The 17,210-nt window shown below is 43.7% G+C and overlaps 1 protein-coding gene across 9 annotated transcripts in view; it reads left to right on the forward strand.

Moving 5' to 3' along the window:
- The window catches only part of myt1l (myelin transcription factor 1 like), a 438,397-nt gene that overhangs the window by 174,359 nt on the left and 246,828 nt on the right, over window positions 1–17,210 (forward strand). The window lies entirely within an intron of this gene.

Genomic DNA, 17,210 nt, shown 5'->3' on the forward strand with positions numbered 1-17,210 from the left:
TTAATTGTTTAGCAGTAACAAAGGTATCCATTTTGTCAGATCTATGATGATGCGACAACCACCATCTTTTTTGTTTTTGATAAATATATTGGACACGAATTCTAATGGTTCGTTTTGAGTTTTCTCAATTACACCTTTTATGTAAAGCCGCTCCAGTTCAGCTTGCGCTTTTGATTTTTCTTTATCAGAAGGCACGAACATTCGGTTCAGTATATGTTGAACTGGAGGGCTGTACTTGTGTATAAACTCTATTGTATATCCCTGGATACTGCTTAAGATGTAAGTATCGGTTGTTAACATGCTCCATGCATTCAGAAAAGAGTGTAATCTCCACCCAACCTCCATGCTCCCTGTATTTTGTAGGGAACCAGACCCACCTACCTCCATAGTTACCAGTGGCAGGTTTACTTCTTTTTGTAGGTTCTTCGCTGCTGTTGTTGCGCTGGTGTCTGGATTTTCGGTATGGTTGGCGTTGGAGGTCCCCGCATCTTCCAAGAAGGCCGGCCTGGGACATGGCCTAAAAAAGACTCATGTTTTGAGTACCGGGCCTTCGAGCTTTCACCAGTTCTGCTGGTGGGTGCGTAGGGGTGCTGTCTTTGGCTGTAGTGGGTTCCAGTAGGTTCTCTTGTCCCTGCACCCCTTGCACACTTGTCTTTCCTTCTGCGGACTCCTCTTCCAGGTCAGCCCAGAACTGACCTGCAGTGCTCCCCTCTGATGAGGTAGAAGCACTGTGCAGCCCTTCAAGAGGTACTGCTGTGGGTTTATCATAGGGCCCACAGTGACCCGACTCCATCTCCTGGAGTCTGTCACGTTGGAGCAAATGCTCCACACACTGCTCCATCCGGCTCCAGCGCTCTCGGGCGCTGGCCGCCCGCGGTTGTTCAAAGTCGGACTCCTCTGAGTCCATGACCTTGTTTGTTTTTGTGTCTAGCCTTTCCGCCCGGCTGTGTGGATCTGGCCGGTGCGGAGGCATCATCGGGCACTGCTGATCCCACTATCGGTGATCCGAGTGCCGCTGGCTGCTGCTGGCTGCCCGCTGCTCCGCGGTCCTCCCTCACCAGCTTTGTCCTTACTGCCCTTCCGTGGAGTGGATCTGGCCGGTGTGGAGGCGACATCGGGCACAGCTGATCCCATCTAGCCCACCAGCTTTGTCGCAGCCCGTTGGTTTCTCCACCTGTAATCAGCATGGTATAAACACAAAAAGACCGCAGCTCTTACCTGCAGGTCCAGGTTAAAATTGTCGCTACGGGGGAACGTCGTTCCACCCCGTCTCCTGCCGTTTTTGACTTGTCCAAAAAGTCGACGGCCCCATTTGAATAGTCTCTCGCCCGGCCGTGGTGTTCTGGCCGGCGCGGGACCAAAAGTCGGCACAGCTGATCCCTTACGGGGCTTGTGCCTTCAGCTGCTGCTGGCTCCCGCAACTTCGCGGTCCTCCCCAGCCAGCTTCACTCGCAGCACTTGTGGACACTATTTTGTCCAGCTTCCCCCCCTGTGAAAAAACAGCGCGGGGAACAAAACTACCGCAGAGTAAATTTCTTACCTGCAGGTCGCGGTTTCAAACTTACCGCTGCGGGGGAACGCTCCACCCCGCCTGTCGTTTCCCAAGCTTGAAAGCGATATGACACGCATGCGTCGTGGCGGGGTTCTTCACGTAGTCACTCATGTGACTCCGAAGTAAAATTCTGAGGCTATGACCCCTGGTCCTCGACTCTCCCACCAGTGAAAATTAGGTCCCCCTCTCAACCTTCTAAACCCCAACTAGTAGTGGCCCAATGCTGTGAAACGCTCATCATATGCTAACCTACTCATTCCTGGAATCATTCTTGTAAACATCCTCTAGACCCTCTCCAGAGCCCACACATCCTTCCACAGATATGGGGCTCTTAGAGATGGGATATGGAGCCATCCTTGGAAAAGCTGCTATTTGATAGTATGTGGTTTGTTATGTTCTAAGTTCAAACAGAGTAAGATTACTTGTGGAAGATATAGAATTGAACAACGAAAACTGATTACAAGCATCAGTATTTAAGCCATGTGGAACGCTGAAGGATATTTGGTTTACATAGATACATAGAAAATGGGTGCAGGAGTAGGCCATTCGGCCCTTCGAGCCTGCACCGCCATTCAATATGATCATGGCTGATCATCCAACTCAGTATCCCGTACCTGCCTTCTCTCCATACCCCCTGATCCCTTTAGCCACAAGGGCCACATCTAACTCACTCTTAAATATAGCCAATGAACTGGCCTCAACTACCCTCTGTGGCAGAGAGTTCCAGAGATTCACCACTCTCTGTGTGAAAAAGTTTCTTCTCATCTCGGTCCTAAAGGATTTCCCCCTTATCCTTAAGCTGTGACCCCTTGTCCTGGACTTCCCCAACATCGGGAACAATCTTCCTGCATCTAGCCTGTCCAACCCCATAAGAATTTTGTACGTTTCTATAAGATCCCCTCTCAATCTCCTAAATTCTAGCGAGTATAAGCCAAGTCTATCCAGTCTTTCTTCATATGAAATGATGTTGTTTGTTTTCATTAGAAATGTAGGACCTAGATTTGAATTGTTAAAACTGTGACACGTCATTCACAGTTGCAAGGGTCAAAATACTGGGAGCACAAATATACAGCTCAGGAGGATTGAAAAAAATGAAGGGAAATTTCAGCTTTTTCAATTATGGAATGAGTTATCGAAGAGGATGATAGAAGTTGAAATTGATATCGTTCCTGGAGGCATTCCCAATGTGGAAGTATTGAGGATAGCAGTGACAAAGTGAATAAACTGGAATGATCTTTGGAAAAAAGGAATTGTTGATTGGGTATAATAAAATGATGTTGTTCATAGAACAAAAATGTAATGTGCTGTAGAATTAAGTGATTCTCTATTAATCATTAAATACTTTATTTCACTGACAGTTTGCTTGGGCATGTGGTTCAGGCACCAGAATCTCATCAATTGGAGAAGGAATCGGGTGGAGTATTGGGCACCAGATATTGCTGTAAGGACTTTGGGAGAGGTTAATAGCAGTCAGGTAGTTTGTTGGAGACATGGGGTTAGGCTGTTTCAGGGTGGGATGGGGGGGGTGGGGGTCAGAAAAGGATCACGATAGAATCACAAACCAGAAGGGCATAGATGTGCAACTAGAAGGAGTAAGATTAAACTTACGCACACTAAATATTTAACTTGAAGAAACTGCGGTGCGCTGAAAGAGCCTGGTTCTGTGCTGCAGGTTTTAATGGTTCACTGAAAACCTACATGAGATGGTATTTCAACTGGGAATAAGTTTTCCTCGACTTTTCATCGGGCAGCACATAGTAACTGAGCTTTGCAATCTGATTTTGAGGTGCTCTACTGCATTATTAGTTAGAATAAAACATAAAGTTCCTTGTTTCTTTATCATTTAATCTGAGACCTCTAACCACTGACATTTTTCATACCACTGTCACTTTCCATGTTCCTCTATCTTATTGACATGACATTGCTTTTCTGTCTGTTAACCTCTGGATTCTCTTAAGAGGCATGGCTTTCCTGATCCCAGCATATTCAGTATTTCAGAAAGTAAGATCCTTCACATAGCCTCCAAACTAAATTATTCCCCAAAAGTGGACTGCCTTGCCCCATTCTTCACATTTCTATATTTGACACCACTGACTTACTGCAGTTGTAAGAGTATTTATGTTTCTTTATTATTTATTATCATCTTTATTATCTTCGCATGTACTGAGATACAGTGAAAATTCTTTTTTCGCATGTTATCCAGGTGAATCGTATAATATGAGTACAATTGAAACACTGCGGAATATAGTGTTACAGCTCAGGAGAAAGTGCAGATCAAAATACTGCAAGGGTCATGAGACAATTTACAAGATCGGTAATTCATTCTTAAGACCAGGTATTCATCCTGATGTATAGGAAAGTGCTGAGGATACTGGAAATAAAAAAAAACAAAAACAAAATACGCAGCAAGCTCTGAGCAGATCAGGAAGGAGAAGTGGAAGAGGAATTAAAATTAATAGTTCAAGCCGATAATCATTGCTTTTATTATTCTTTTCAACCAAGGCAGTGTCCTAATGTTTAAACATTCCAATTTGCTTGACCATGTTAAAATAATGGGCTAATTGGGATGATGTTTACTTTGCAAATAAGGTTTTGTCACTAATATCCGATCTGAACACGCACCAGCTAATCTTTTTGGGAGACCTGAACTGTGCTATTGATCCACTGATTGATAGGTCTAGTTCTAAGGGGACACCTTCTGTCAAGGCAAAGGTCTTCTCATTGTTTATGCAACAAAATGGTTATGTGGACCCCTAGAGAGTCCTGAACCCTACGGCTAGACAATTCTCTTTATTTTCTCATGTTCACCGTTCTTTTTCCAGAATAGACTATTTTTTTATAGACAGCCCCTTCATTCCTATGGTTAAGGAAATTGAATATACTGCTATAGTAATATCAGATCACTCGCCTGTGATACTGGACCTGGGCTTTCCTTTAAACATTAGAGAACGACCTCTCTGGAAACTCAATCCCCTTTTGCTTTCCAATGAAAAATGGTGCAGTTTTGTATCGGCTAACATAAACACATTCCTCGAGATTAATAAAACTGAGTCCGTATCCTGCTTTTTAATTTGGGAAACTTTAAAAGCCTACTTAAGAGGTCAAATCATATCTTATACTTCATACGCCAATAAAGAACGCAAAAAGGAAATGCAAACCCTGTTACAATCCATCTTGGCTCTGGGTAGGCAATATTCTGAAGCACCCACCGCCCAATTATATAAAAGCCGTGCTGATTTACAAACGAAATTCAATCTTCTATCTACTAATCAAACAGAACAACTAATTCTCAGGACTCGTGGTCTTTATTATGAATATGGTAATAAGGCAAGCTGGCTTATGGCTCACCAACTGAAGCGTCAATCCACATCACAACTTAGATAAGAGACATACATCAAGACATAACAAGCAATCCAAAAGAAATAAACAATACTTTCACAGCCTTTTATTCTTCTCTTTACACCTCAGAATTCCCCTTGGATACAATGAATATGGAACATTTCTTAGACGATTTGGAAATACCCACTCTGGAATTAGAAGAGGCAGTAAATCTAGACCAAGCCCTTGGGCAGGAAGAGATTAATAATGCCATTATGGCGAAGCAAAGTGGTAAAACTCCGTGCCCTGACGGCTACCCATTAGAATTTTATAAGAAATTTAAGGATAAGCTCACACCAGTTCTTTTAGAAATGTTTCAAGAATCTTTGGGAAATGGTTCATTACCCCCCACTCTTTCACAGGCATCTATTTCACTTCTTCTTAAAAGAGACAAGGATCCGACTCAATGTGGATCATACCGTCCCATCTCACTTTTGAATGTAGATGCAAAACCTTTGGCCAAGGCGCTGGCTTGCCGTTTACAATGCCAACTTCCCAAAATAATCTCAGAAGATCAAACAGGTTTCATTAAAAATCGTCATTCCTTTTCTAATATCCACCGACTGGCCAGTGTGGTCTATTCGCCCGGTGCTTCTCCGCGCCCAGAGGTTGTTATTGCTTTGGACGCGGAGAAGGCATTCGATCGAGTGGAGTGGCCATATTTGTTCAGAGTCTTGGAGAGATTTGGATTCGGCAAAAAATTTGTAGCCTGGGTTAAGCTATTATATCATTCACCCTTAGCACGTATACAGACAAATTATTTGCGATCTGATTATTTTCCATTAACACGCGGCACTCGTCAAGGCTGCCCATTGTCTCCGCTTCTTTTTGCGATTGCAATTGAGCCTCTCTCTATTGCACTTTGGTCAACCACATTATTCCAGGGCATTAGGAGAGGAAACAGGGAACATCGTGTGTCTCTATATGCCGACGACCTCCTTCTTTATGTGAGCGACCCTACAGCCAGTGGCCCTGCAATTGTGTCCTTGTTAGATCAGTTTGGAACTTTCTCTGGCTATAAACTAAACCTCCAAAAAAGCGAATGCTTTCCCATCAACCTAGCCCTACAGATCCGACAGGAATCCATGCCCTTTTCCATATCTCAAGAAGGTTTTGTATATCTAGGAATACACATTACCCGCTCTTTCACATCCCTGTTTGCAGCCTCAAGTTAGCCAAATGAAGGCTGACTTTGAGAGATGGTGTAGTCTACCTCTCCCTATGGCTGGGAGAGTGCAGTCAGTGAAGATGACTGTACTTCCCAGATTTCTTCAAATATCTTCAGGTCCGTCACTTTGCCATGAAACAAATTCCCTCTTTTCCTGATCTCCCGCCTGTCACAGTGTTGGATAAACTCACTTTTAACTTTGCAAATAAAGAACTGATCTCTGTAGTATATTCTCAACTGATGTCTTTAGGCGATCAAAACCTGAACAAAGTTAAAGCTAGGTGGGAGGACGACCTTGGTATAGATCTGTCTGAGGAATGCTGGACAGAAGCACTGAAAAGAGTCAATTCCTCGTCATCATGTGCTAGATTGGGGCTCATACAATTTAAAGTTTTACACAGGGTTGATTTAAGCTAAGCCAGGCTTGCTGACATATATCCCAGGGACAGATGCTGGTTGTGACTGGTGCTCCTTCTCTCCAGCAAATCTAGCTCATGCATTCTGGTCTTGCCCCAAACTTGGTAACTACTGGGCAGTGGTTTTTAAAACCATCAGTGAAGTCTTTGGGATGACAGTGAGACATTGCCCACTTGTAGCTGTATTTGGTGTAGCAGATAAAACCTTGGGTTTAAATACAACCCAGTCTGATATCATTACATTTACATCACTTTTGGCCCGTAGGAGAATCTTGCTGGTCCGGAAATCTACCACTCCTCCATCTGCTGCTGCTTGGCTGGAAGACGTGCTGTTTTTTTAAGGCTAGAAAAGATTAAATTCACATTGAGGGGGTCGGTGAAAAAGTTTTATTTGAAATGGGAACCCTTTTTTATCATACTTTGAGGGTCTAAAGGAACTACCTATTGACTGAGGGCACTTGACAGTAAGTGGGGAGCCGCCTTTATTCTGTTTTGTTACTTTATTATTGTTAAAATGTGCATTTGTATTTGTGATATATTTGTATTGTGAAAACATTAGCTGCCAAGGGGTGTTTAGGGAGGGTGGGTTAGGGTTATTTTGTTATTATATATAAAAAACAAAATGGAGGAAAATGTAATGCAATACGTCAGATGTACTGAATTTTTTTTTCCCCCAATAAAAATAAATTAAATATAAAATAATGGGCTAGTAAGTAAGTAAGTAAGTAAATAAGTAAGTAAGTAAGTAAATAAGTAAGTAAGTAAGTAAGTAAGTAAGTAAGTAAGTAAGTAAGTAAGTAAGTAAGTAAGTAAGTAAGTAAGTAAGTAAGTAAGTAAGTAAGTAAGTAAGTAAGTAAGTAAGTAAGTAAGTTTATTGGCCAAGTATTCACATACAAGGAATTTGCCTTGGTGCTCCGCCCAAAGTAACAACATGACATACAGTGACAGTTACGAATGACTCAGAAAACACTAAACATTAATAATAATAAAACATTAATGATAAAACACCATTGATCAAGCATGTGAACCAACAAAATATAGGGATTTTGTAATATATTGTACAATCAAAGGGAGGCTACAGATTTTTGGCTGTTGAGTAGAGCAACCACTCGTGGATAAAAACTGTTTTTATGTCCGGCTGTGGCAGCTTTGACAGTCTGGAGTCGTCTTCCATAGGGAAGTGATTCAAAGAGTTTGTGGCCAGGGTGAGAGGGGTCAGAGATGATCTTACCCGCTCGCTTCCTGGCCCTTGCAGTGTACAGTTCATCAATGGAGGGAAGGTTGCAGCCAATAACCTTCTCTGCTGATCGGACGATTCGCTGCAGCCTCCAGGTGTCGTGCTTGGTGGCTGAGCAAAACCAGACCATGATGGAGAAGGTGAGAACAGACTCTACGATGGCCGTGTAGAATTGGACCATCATTACCTGTGGCAGATTGTGCTTCCTCAGCTGCCGCAGGAAGTACATTCTCTGTTGTGCATTTTTGACTGTGGAGTCGATGGTAGCCCCCAACTTAAGGTCCTTGGAGATGATGGTTCCCAGGAACGTAAAAGACTACACAGATGTGACTGTGGTGTTGTTGATGGTGAGTGGGGTGAGGGGAGCGGGGAGTTCTCCTAAAGTCTACAATCAATTCCACTGTCTTAAGAGCATTGAGCTCTAGGCTGTTGCGATGGCACCAGGATGCCAGCTGTGGCACATCCTGTCTGTGAGCAGATTCCACCCCATCCTGGATCAGTCCAATTAGGGTTATGTCATCCCCAAACTTGAGAAGCTTGACAGAAATATAGAAACATAGAAAATAGGTGCAGGAGGAGGCCATTCGGCCCTTCGAGCCAGTACCGCCATTCATTGTGATCATGGCTGATCGTCCTCTATCAATAACCCGTGCCTGCCTTCTCCCCATATCCCTTGACTCCACTAGCCCCTAGAGCTATATCTAACTCTCTCTTATATCCATCCAGTGACTTGGCCTCCACTGCTCTCTGTGGCTGGGAATTCCATAAATTCACAACTCTCTGGGTGAAAATGTTTTTTCTCACCTCAGTCTTAAATGACCTCCCCTTTATTCTCAGACTGTGGCCCCTGGTTCAGGACTCGCCTAACATTGGGAACATTTTTCCTGCATCTAGCTTGTCCAGTCCATTTATAATTTAATATGTTTCTATAAGTTCCCCCCTCATCTTTCTAAACTTCAGTGATTACAAACCTAGTCTTTTCAATCTTTCCTCATATGACAGTCCCGCCATCCCAGGAATCAATCTCGTGAACCTACGCTGCACTGCCTCAATCACAAGGATGTCCTTCCTCAAATTAGGAGACCAAAACTGTACAAAATACTCCAGATGTGGTCTCACAAGAGCCCTATACAACTGCAGAAGAACCTCTTTACTCCTACACTGAAATCCTCTTGTTATGAAGGCCAACATTCCATTAGCTTTCTTCACTGCCTGCTGTACCTGTAAGCCAAATTTTAGTGACCGGTGTACAAGGACACCCAGGTTTCGCTGCACCTCCCCCTTACCTAACCTAAACCCATTGAGATAATAATCTGCCCCCTTGTTTTTTGCCGCCAAAGTGGATAACCTCACATTCAAATCAAAACCAAATCAAATACGTTTTATTGTCATTGCACAGCAACTGTACAATGAAATTTCAGTGCATTTCCTTCAGTGGTATACAATAGAAGGCACGGGATAAAAGATTAAAAGAACAAAAACACAATCAACCATTAACTCTCATATTACCGGCAAGATCAATTTATCTATATTATAAATGTATCTATATTATCAATTTATCTATATTATACTGCATCTGCCATGCATCTGCCCACTCACTCAACCTGTCCAGGTCACCCTGCAACCTCCTAACATCCTCTTCACAGTTCACACTGCCACCCAGCTTTGTGTCATCCCCAAACTTGCTAGTGTTGCTCTTAATTCCCTCTTCCAAATCATTAATATATATGGTAAACAGTTGCGGCCCCAACACCGAGCCTTGCGCCACTCCACTCGCCACTGCCTGCCATTCTGAAATGGACCCGTTCACTCCTACTCTTTGCTTCCGGTCTGCCAACCAATGTTCTATCCATGTCAACACCCTACCCCCAATACCATGTGCTCTCATTTTAGTCACCAGTTTCCCGTGCGAGACCTTATCAAAGCCTTTCTAAAAGTCTAGATACACTACATCCATTGGAACCCCTTCATCCATTTTACTTGTCACATCCTCAAAAAATTCCAGAAGATGAGTCAAGCATGATTTCTCTTTCATAAATCCATGTAGACTTGGAATAATCCTTTTACTGCTATCCAAATGCCCCATTATTACCTCTTTAATAATTGACTCCAGCATCTTTCCCACCACTGAAGTCAGGCTAACTGGTCTGTAATTTGACGTTTTCTCTCTCGCTCCTATCTTGAAAAGTTGGATAACATTAGCTATCCTTCAATCCACAGGAACTGATCCTGAATCTATTGAACATTGGAAAATGATCATCAATGTGTCCACTATTTCTAGAGACACCTCCCTAAGGACCCTGGGATGCAACTTACACCCTACATCCGGGCTACTATTTGGGGGTCTGTAGATAATAGCGATTAGTGTCTTCTTGCCTTTACAGTTCCTCAACTCAATCCACAGTGACTCTACCTCATCAGTCCCTATGTTTTCCCTCGCAAGGGACTGAATTCCATCCCTCACCAGCAGAGCTACCCCCCCTCCTCTGCCCACCTGCCTGTCCTTTCTATAGGATGTATAACCCTGAATATTAAGTTCCCAGGCCTGATCCTCCTGCAGCCACGTCTCAGTAATCCCCACAATGTCATATCTACCAACCTCTAACTGAGCCTCAAGCTCATCTACTTTACTTCTTATACTTCGCGCATTCATATACAATACTTTTAATTCCTTACGCATCTCACCTTTCACATCGATCCCTATTACACTTGGCCATACTCTCCTATCCCTTTGTGAGCTTCCTTTCCCATTAATTCTGGGGTAATTAACCATCCCTTTACTCTCTTTCCCTTTAACTCCGTCCTCGACTATCCCATTTTACACCCCACCCCCCTTATTCAGTTTAAAACCACCCGTGTAGCAGTGGCAAACCTGCGTGCCAGAATAATGGTCCCCCACCTGTTAAGATGCAATCCGTCCCTTTTTTACAGTTCCCCCATACTCCAAAACAGATCCCAGTGATCTAAGAATCTAAATCCCTGCCCCCTGCACACATTCAGGTCCCATATCTCCCTGTTCCTGCTCTCGCAGTACGAGGAACTGGAAGCAAACCGGAGATAACCACCCTGGAGGTCCTGCTTTTCAGCATTTTTCCGAGCTCTCTAAAGTCACGCTGCAGAATATTCATCCCCTTCTTTCCGACATCATTTGTGCCGACATGTACTTATACCTCCGGCTGTTCACCTTCGCCCTTTAGGATTTTCTGCACTCTGTCCGTGACATCCTGGATCCTGGCACCAAGAAGGCAGCACACATCCTCAAATCCCGTCTGTTCCTGCAGAAACCCCTGACCGTACCTCTCACAATGGAGTCTCCAACTGCAATGGCATTGCCTGACGTTGGCCTCTTTGGTTTTGGCTCAACAGCTCTTTTTGCTTCGCAAGCCAGTCCGCCGCTCAGTGTAATAACGTCTTCTGTCCCGACAGCTTCTACGTGGGTGAACCTGTTCACAAGAGGTACAACACCCGGGGACGTTGGCATTCCATGCTTCCCTCCCTTTCTCACCGTCACCCACCTTCTCTCTTCCAGTACCTTAGGTGTAACAATCTTACGGTAGGACTTGTCGAGGAACGACTCAGTTTCTCGGACGAACCTGAGGTCATCCACTTGCTTTTCCAGTTCCCCAACACGGTCCTTCAGGAGCTGTACCTGGATGCACTTCTCACATTTGTAGCAGCCAGAGGCACCATCATTGTCCTTGACCTCCCACATACTGCAAACATCACACTGAATTAGCTTGCTTGACATCTCCTTCTTCCATCTCTCACTCTCCAGCATTTTGCGTAGCCTCCTCTCCTCAGCCTCCTTGCTGAAGAAGGCTGGAGGTGTCTGTGGAAGTGTAGTCGTTGGTGTAGAGAGAGTAAAGGAGAGGAGAGAGTTCGAAGCCTTGCGGTGCTCCTATGATGAGCGTTTGCACGTCCGAGATGTGCTTTTCCAGCTTCACATGCTGCTTACCTTGCACCATTTGTTCAAAATTACAGAATATTTTTGTTTCCGAGTAAAATAATTTTAAGCATGAAGGGTTTAATAATTCTTGAGAGGAGAAATCTGCACCAAAAGTAGTTGGAATCCAATTCTTCTGGTTTGGTTCTCGTGGCTTATTTATGGAGAGGTCTCCCGGTGTTAATGTACATATTACAAAATATGGAGACATTAGACAAGCCCCTAATAAAATGTACAACTATCAGAGAAACTGAACAAGCCAATGCTCATCTCTCAAGGCTAATAGAGATCTTTAAAAGATCTTTCCACGTGAGGAAGAGTCCAATTCTGGGCCATAAATATTTGGTCATTAATAAGTTCAGTGGAGAAATCAGGGCAAAATTCTTGAAAAAAAGACACAAAAGTACTGGGTCAGGCAGCACTTTTGTAAAACTACCACCTACATTCCTTCCTCTAGCTTCACAATTCGTAACTCTTCCATTCTTTTGTCTCACACCTTTTGTATTTTTTATCTCAGGCCTTTGTCCAACCATCTGCCGATGAAGCCCTCCCCCCACCCCCCTCACCTGTATTGTCCTGGCCCTGATCGCCTCCAGCTTTCTTCCCCTGCTCCCACCCCGCTCTCCCCCACCACAATCAGTCTGAAGAAGGTCCTGACCCAACATGGCACCTATCCATGTACTCTGGGATGCTGCCTGACCCAATGAGTTACTCCAGCACTTTGTGCCTTTTCTTGTAAATGAGCACCTGCAATTTCTTATTCACTTTTCTAAATATTGATCAGAATGTGGAACTTTCTACTACAAGAAGCAGCTAAAGTTACAATAGTTTAAAAAATATGACCAGGTATGGACTCACTAATACATTATTGTGTACCTTGCTAGACTAAAAATTAGTTTGCAATTGCTGTTTTTTTAATTGGAGTAGTTATGAAAATAAATATGAGAGCTGCAGCCAAAGCAAAAAATCACCAATGTCAGAGCTTTCCCCTCTGTCTAATTCCTTATAAAATCACCAATTTAAAAATAAATCCATACAAATGGATGAAAATTTGCAATAATACAGTGGCACTGATTAAAATATGTTACTTTTAGGCAATTGTAGGCTTTAAGTGCAGTCAACGGTGGATCCCAGTCCCAATACTTGGTTAAGTTATGCAAATGAAGGACCATTGAATAACAGAATTGCATTCAATGATCTGTATCCCCACACAAATTGCATTGAAATGGGTGAAATTACACATTGACGATAGTGTCACAAGAGATTCAAAACTAACCGAAACTCACAAGATTTTGTATCGTCTCAACCTCTTGATGGGATTACTATTTTTTATTTGTGATTATGATTTCCTTTGTTGCAATGAAATGGGGCTGAAGTGTGGTAAAATTATTTATTCGGAATGGAAGGATTGTGATGATAATTGGATGTGAAGACCTTGTAACACAATGGGTGACTGCTTGTAAGCATAACAGTATCCCATACAAAATACAGTATCCCATACTATTCAATGATCTTCATCAGAATAGTAGAAAATAACAGACATAGTTCACTTTATATTGGAACATTCTTTTGCACTGCTGTACCAACTGGCTGGCCTATAACATTTCATTATAGCAAACTACCATCAAATAACCTTAATTAAATAATTGTATTTAAAAGTAATTTTAAATCTGCAAATGCTTGAGGAATAAATAAGAATTGGTCCCGAGAGAAATAATTTGTCATATACAGTCTTAATTATTATTTTTTTGGAAAGACACAATTCAAAAGAAAACATATGCTACATTGAGGGTTTGTCCACTGAGTTAGTTTGGAAATGCATTGTCCTACCCAGCAACATGCAAGCATCTGTTCTTTAAATACAAACTATTTATATGGTGCAGAAATGAATAAAATGGCTTGGAGTTTCCTCAAACTTGTTCCACAGTTGTGCTGATTTTTTTCCCATGTTTTAATTGGAAATATTTGTTGTGCCACAAATTTCTGAACATGTGAGTTGATGATGGCATAATGATCAATGGAACAGCTGTATCCTGGTAAAAGGTTGTATCAACAGTGTTCTTCCATTGTTTAAGAAATCTCAGGCCACTGCAAGAAACAAAAAACACAAAGAGAGAAATAAACAGAGTTGGACTCAAATTAGATAGGGCAAAAAAAGAGGGGCTAAAATGATGATGAAAAAAAAGGGGGGGAGGGGGAATGGATCAAAGTAAAAGGAAAAATAAATGCAACTGTTATTTATCCAACTTTTAATTTATTATCTGTGTGAGCGAAAACCTCCCAACCTGTGAGGTGAGTTGCTTTGTCAAGGGTAAATCTTCTTTTCCTTCAAAGGAATGGGTGACATTCTTCAGACCCAAAACGTCACCCATTCCTTCTCTCCAGAGATGCTGCCTGACCCACTGGGTTACTCCAGCATTTTGTGTCTACCTTCGATTTAAACCAACATCTGCAGTTCCTTCCTACACGTTTTGTCGGGATGGACTTGGTGAGCCAAGGGACCCATTTTCATGTTGTATCTCTGAACTAAACTAAAGCCTGACTATTCCTGGACTGTTGCCAAAGCTTGATCTTCAAGTCAGGTTCCTTCTTTAACTTTTCAGTTTTGCCTTCTGCAGCTCGCTGCTGACATGGTACATTGGATCCCCTTCAGATCTCCTTGATTTTCCATTCACCCTCCCACTGACTAGTCTCTCAAGTACCATTCTAGCCCCTGATTATTACCATAGGCCGGGGTCAACCTTCATGTCTTCCAACCTCAGCGCTTGGATCATCTCTTTGGATCCTTTGATTATTTCCATAGGCCACCACCCATCCTAAAAACATCCTGATCTTTTCAGTGCTGCAACCAACCCCATTACCTCCTTAAACGCCTCTTTATCATCTCAACTTAACATCCCCTGATCATCTCCTTGTCTTCATCCCTACTAGACTTGTGTCTCCCCTCAACTCCAATCATCTTTCTCAGTCTCAATCCATCTGCTCCATGATGCCTCCCACATTGCTAGCACAACTACTGCCACACCTCTGCATCATTTCTCCAGTCCTCTCTCCCATACGGCCACAGTCAATAACCAGCATATTTTTCACACACAAGTTATAGGAGTAGAATTATTCCGGAAGTGGCGGCGCTGTGAAACAGCTGCGGCTCGCCTGCAGTCTGTCTGTTTTTACTTTTTTTGTGTTGTTTTTTTTTGTCTAGTTCAGTTAAACTTTTGGTTATTAGGTGGTGTTATGTGTGTGGGGGGGGGCTGAAACAGGGCTTTCTGTCTCTCCCTTCGGGGGAATGCGACTTTTTTGTCGTATCCCCCTTCTCTTCCCCCGCCTGAGCAGAGGCCCAATGGCGGAGCTGGCGGCCTCCAACCTGCGACCGACCTCGAGGCTCCGGAGGTAGAGCCAGCCAGGACTTACCAACGCGAGGCTGGCCATCTTCGAGCTGCGGCAACGTTCGGGCAGCGGCACGACTCGGCGCTCCGGTGAGGGCGGACGGCGCGGGTCTGAGACACTCCCGTGTGGGCGGCCCGGCTACCGGATGGAAGGCGCTCCCGTGTGGGCGGCCTGGGTCCCGGCTGGAAGGTGCTCCCGTGTGGGCGGATCGGCTCTCGGCTGGAATGCGATCCCGTGTGGGCGGCGCGGTGCGGGGCTGAGACGCTCTCGTGGGGGCGGCCCGGTGCGGGGCAGAGACGGTGCTCCGGTGGTTGAGGCGGCGTTATGGTGGCGGCGACCTGAATCCGGGGCTCGGCCGCGGGCCAGTGGATGACATCGTCGGGAGCTCGCGGGTCACAGGCTGGTGCCTGTTTTCCGGAGCTCCCGTGGCAACAGCTGCGTCCGCTGGACTGGAGGGCGGCAGCTTCGACCACCCCCGGGCCGCGGAGCTTGAACCGCGGGACTGACTTACCATCGCCCGGTGGGGTATCGCCTCAGCGCAGAGGGAGAAGAGGAGGGAAGAGACAATAACTCTAAGACTTTTGCCTCCATCACAGTGAGGAGGTGCTTGGTGAACTCACTGTGGTGGATGTTAATTTGTGTTTATTGTGTGTTGTTATTATTACATGTATGGCTGCAGGCAACAACATTCCGTTCAGACCGAAAGGTCTGAATGACAAATAAAGGATTCAATTCAATTCAATTCAAGTAGGCTATTCGGCCAATTGAGTCCACTCTGCCATTCAATAATGGCAGATCTCTTCCTCCTAATCTCATTTTCCTGCTTGCTCCCCATAACCCTTGACACCTGTTCTAATCAAGTATTTGTCTCTCTCTGCCTTAAAAATATCCACTGACTTGGCCTCCACAGCCCTCTGTAGCAATGATTAACTACCCTCTGACTAAAGAAGTTCCTCCTCACCTCCTTTCTAAAAGAGCGCCCTTTAATTCTGGGGCTATGACTTCTGGTCCTTGACACTCCCACCAATGGAAACATCCTTTCCACATTCACTCTATCTACACTTTTCATTATTCTGTAACTTTTATTGTTCAAAATTATGTGTTTCAATATCTTGGAGTCAAGAAAGCCAAAAGGTTAAGCAGCACAAATAATTCATTGCAAATATGATTTTTAAAGTTAACACATTTACATGTATGTAAAAATTCAGTGGGAGAGAACCGAATTAAAATCTCTGGGGAGGGAGAATGCGAGATGAAACTCCTCACAAATGTTCAATGAAAGCCAATTACGTTAACCTCAGAGGCAGATGTCAGATGTACGTCCAAACACATTTTTAATTGGAACTAAAATAATTATGTTAGGCCGGACATTTGAAGGTCAACTTGCTGATTTTTGTGTAGTGTTTAATTTAGGGATAGCATTCCACCTCAGCTGGAAGGGATGGAAAATAAAATTAACAGGAATATCCAGAGGGAGTGTGCTGATAGGTAGTTATATAAGAACTGTCTAATATACATGTTGGAGGCATTCATTGCAAAACAATTTTAGCTTTGAAAGAACAGACTTGAGAATTTCCAGAGCACTTTGCAACCAATGAAGTTTTTTTTTAAACACAGCCACTGTTGCCATGCAAGGAACAACAACAGCCAATCTTTGAACCACAAATTCCCCAAAATAAAGTGAGATCGATAGACAACATATTTTTAGCAATGTAAATACAAGGAACTACAGATGCTAGTTTACAATTAAAAAACCCCACATAGGCTGAAGTAACTCTGCAGATTTAGATTAGAGATGTATGTGGATGTTTATCTCATCGGGAAGGGCAGCTGAGGTCCCTGGATTGATGTGAGGGAGGAGGTATAGGGAGTGGTGTTATATCTCTCATGGTTGCAGGGGATAGTACCTGGGAAGGAGGTGGTTTGAGTGTATTGAGGTTGGAGGAGGTGCATGTGAACCTGCTAAGTTGCTCCAGCAGTTTGTGGGGTTTTTTCTACTTTTAGCAACGCTGGTCAATTGATTAGTATTGTTGAACCACTGGGAGTGCTGCTGTGTTCTTCAGCATAGTGGTATTCACCTGGAAGGGCCTAATAGTTTTTTTCAGTATTTTATGTGGGGGGAAGCGGGT

This window comes from Amblyraja radiata, chromosome 5, assembly GCF_010909765.2.
Source record: "Amblyraja radiata isolate CabotCenter1 chromosome 5, sAmbRad1.1.pri, whole genome shotgun sequence".
NCBI classification, from domain to species: Eukaryota; Metazoa; Chordata; class Chondrichthyes; order Rajiformes; family Rajidae; genus Amblyraja; species Amblyraja radiata.